Below are 4092 nucleotides of genomic sequence, written 5' to 3' on the forward strand. Positions count from 1 at the left end.
ATTCTCATCATTGATGTTTCTCTCTCTCTCCATCTCCCTTCCTTTCTGAAATCAATAAAAGTATATATTAAAAAAAAAAAACAGAGAAAGAAAAAGCACCCAAAATAGTTATTATTCCCTTATAGTAGAGATGAACAAACTGAGCTCAGAGACAGTGAAAACCTGCTTACATCACACAGCTGTGAGAGAGTGGTGAGCCCAGCTTGTCGCATAGTCCAAGGTCTTGGTCCTTCCTTCACACCTTCACAACCATGCTGCACCGCCAACTCTGTCTACCCCGAGAGCTGCTTAGTCTAACCTGCTGCCCATGCAAACTGTGGGACCTGCAGCATGTTCACAGATGTAACCAGGAGCTAAGGTGTGTGTGTGGGGGGGGGGGGGGGGGGCATGTGGCTGTGGAAATGAGGCAGCATGGAGCTCCCCGGAATCACTGCTGACATCAGCGGTTCTGGTGTAATTGCTTTGACCTAAATTGCGTTGGCAGCCTCCCAGAGCAGAGGGGGGCTGCATACGGAAACACTCAGTTCTCCACTGTCAACTGCAGAGGTTTGAAAGGGATTTGAGGCCAACAAATTGCCAGGTCACCCAAAGTAAAAGTCCCATCAGCTTCCTTTTAGACAACCTGGAAGTACTTGAAGGTCAGCAAATCCCAGGCTTCGTCCAGAAATGGCTACATGGCAGGCTGGTATGCTTTGGGAGCCGGGAATGGGGGCAATTCAAAAGAGAGAGAAAAAAAACCTGACTTTGCCGAGACCAGTTTGGCTCAATGGATAGAGCGTCGGTTTGGGAACTGTAGGGTCCCGGGTTCGATTCTGGTCAAGGGCATCTACCTTGGTTGCAGGCATATCCCCAGTAGGGGGTGTGCAAGAGGCAGCTGATCAATGACTCTCTCTCATCGATGTTTCTAGCTCTCTATCTCTCTTCCTTCTTCTCTGTAAAAGATCAATAAAATACATGTAAAAACAAAACAAACAAACAAACAAACAAAAAACACCTGACTTTGCTTTATGTTCGATTTTAATCGGATTCCTAATCCTCTGACCCTGTGCTAGCTTTTTCTTACTAAGTTTGGGTTTTATGTTAAACTACAGGCCTGGTGCATGCATTCATGCACATTGAAAGGAAATTCATTAGAAGGTGGCCAGTGGGGCGGGACTGGGTGAGACAGGCCAGACATGCCCTGGAGACAACCTCCCACAGTCTCTTCCAAGCCGGCCTCACCTGGGACAGCACTGGGGCTCCAAGGGCATCTGTGGAGTGAGCAGGGTCCCTCCAGCAGGTGGGGTCCCTCAGAAATTGTATCCCAGAGTGTGAGAGGGCACTCTGCAAAGTTGCTGTTGCTCAGCAGCTCCTGCATTGAGCGCCTGCCCCCTGGTGGTCAATGCACATCATAGCTGCCAGCTAGTCACTTAGCCTTTTACATATATAGATTTGCTCACGGCAAGGAAACGAAACTACAGGCATACATGCAGGGTGTTTTGGGTTTGGGTTCACGGTAATAGATCAAGGATCGCAATAAAGCAAGTCTAATCTTTTTGCTGGTGGGGAGGGTGGTGCCTTCCGTTTTGCAGGGAAAACCCGCAATACCTGTGAAACGCAACAAAGGGAAGTACACTAAAACGAGGTGCGTCTGTAGTTAGCGGGCACGGGGATTAGTTAACACAGGACCAAAGGCTGCTCCTCTCACGCTTCCTGGTCTTGGCTGCCCCATGGACTCACCTGGGCATCTTTCAGAATCTCCAGCTGCCCAGGCGCACCCCACCATTGAGGCAGAATCCCTGGGGTGGGGCCTGGTGCCTGCAGGTGCACTTTGAAACTCCCAGGTGATTTCCTTGGTGAGAACCGCCTCCGCCCACTTTACACTTCTATTTCCTGAGGACGGCCGGGGGCGGGGTGGGGGTACTTGTTTATAAATAGTTTGTTTGGAAAAGGCTTAATATTCAGTTACAACTGGAGGCCCCGCTCCTTTTTTTCTTTTCTTTTCTTTTCTTTTCTTTTCTTTTCTTTTCTTTTCTTTTCTTTTCTTTTCTTTCTTTCTTTTTTTTTTTTTTTTTAAGTTGTATCAGGGAATAAAGAAACCCCACACCTAGAAAACCAGTTCTCCCAGCCTCGTGTGACATCACCAGGAGCCAATAGAAAACCTCTACGTGAGTTTATGGGTTCCTATCTAAATTGATTAAATCCAGAAACTGCGGGACCAACAGCCTAGCTGGGTGCGGTTCCCCGCCCCAAACTGTTGCTTTTCTGAGCCCACTGCCTGATTAGCATGGGCTCCAGCTTTTCATCAGCTCTCGGAGTTTCAACACGCTTGCTCCAGCTTGCTGTGGGACTAGAGTCCACAGGCAGGTGAGAAGCCAGGTTTCAGAGCAAACAAAGAGAATGCCCTCCTCCCCCACCCCTCCGCCTTCCCGGTGAAGCTAAAACCGACGCTTTTAGATAGACTGTTGCTGCCACCTGCCGGCAATAGTTGGTACTGACGCGATAGAAAGCTGCGCGCCCCCTGGTGGTAGTAAACCGCACCTGCCCCCATCTCATGCTATTGGTCTGTATTTTCGTCACTTTTTTTCTTTAAAAAATTTTTGTTAATTAATTTCAGAGAGGAAAATGGAAACATCGAAACATCAATGATGAGAGACAATCATTGATCGGTTGCCTCCTGCACACTCCACACTGGGAATGGAGCCCGCAACTCGGATATGTGCCCTTGACTGGAATCAAACTCAGAACCCTTGGGTTGGCAGGCTGACGCTCAATCCGCTGAGCCAAACCAGTCAGGGTGAAAGCCTCTTCAAGTGACATTTAACCTCTCCCCATAGCATGGACAGGAATTAGCTAAGTGGAGTGTTCTCTTCCTTTCTGCTATCTCTGAGCTCTTGGTGCCATCATTGCTGAGATAACTGTGGTGTTATCCCTAAAATAGTCGGGGTGTAATGTCAGATGGGAGCAAGACTGGGAAGGTAAGACACAGGGCTCTTTTCTCCTCACCATTAGAAATGCATCAGGCTCTGATAATAAACAGCTTCCCAACACCAGCATTCTGCTCTCTGTTTGTTTTTGTTGATATCTTGTGAACTTTATTTTTTTTAAATCCCCACCCAAGGATACTTTTCCGTTGATTTTTAGAGAGGGTGGAAGAGAGAGGGAAAGACAGAAACATTGATATGAGAGAAACACATCAATTGGTTGCCTCCTGCACGCACCCTGACCAGGGCCCAGGCCAGGGAGGAGCCTGCAACTAAGGTATGTGCCCTTGAAAGGAAGTGAACCCAGGACCCTTTGGTCCACAGGCCAATGCTCTATCCACTGAGTCAAACCAGCTAAGGCAGTGATAGGCAAACTCATTAGTCAACAGAGCTAAATATCAATAGTACAACGATTGACATTTCTTTTTTTTTTTTTTTAAAGTTTTTATTTTTCATATTATTACAAATGTTCCTTTCCCCCCCCCCCCCACCATTGCTCTCCTCCACCAGGTTCCCACCCCACCCTCTGCCCTTTCCCCTCTCCCCATTGTCCTCATCCATAGGTGCACAGTTTATGTTCAGTCTCTTCCCACGCCCCCCTCTCCCCTTTTCCCCAAGAATCGTCAGTTCACTCCCCTTCTATACCTCTGATTCTATTATATTCAACAGTTAATATTGTTCATCAGATTTTTTTTAATTTCCTTGGTTTTTAGATTCACTTGTTGATAATTACGTATTTGTTGTTCATAATTTTTATCTTTGTTTACTTTCTCTTCTGAAAGAACCCCCTTCAGCAATTCATATAATTCTGGTTTGGTGGTGATGAACTCCTTTAGCTTTTTTTTATTAGTGAAGCTCTTTATCTGGCCTTCGATTCTGAATGATAGCTTTGCTGGGTAGCTTATTTTTGGCTGTAGGTTCTTGCTATTCATCACCTTGAATATTTCTTGCCATTCCCTTCTGGCCTGCATGGTTTCTGTTGAGAAGTCAGCTGACAATCGTATAGGTGCTCCTTTATAAGTTACTACCTTCTTTGCTCTTGCTTCTTTTAATATTCTCTCTTTATCTTTTGCTCTTGGAATTTTAATAATGATGTGTCTCGGTGTGGTCCTCTTTGGATTCCTTTTGT

Source organism: Pipistrellus hanaki (assembly GCF_964339955.1).
Source record: "Pipistrellus hanaki genome assembly, chromosome: X".
Lineage (NCBI taxonomy): Eukaryota > Metazoa > Chordata > Mammalia > Chiroptera > Vespertilionidae > Pipistrellus > Pipistrellus hanaki.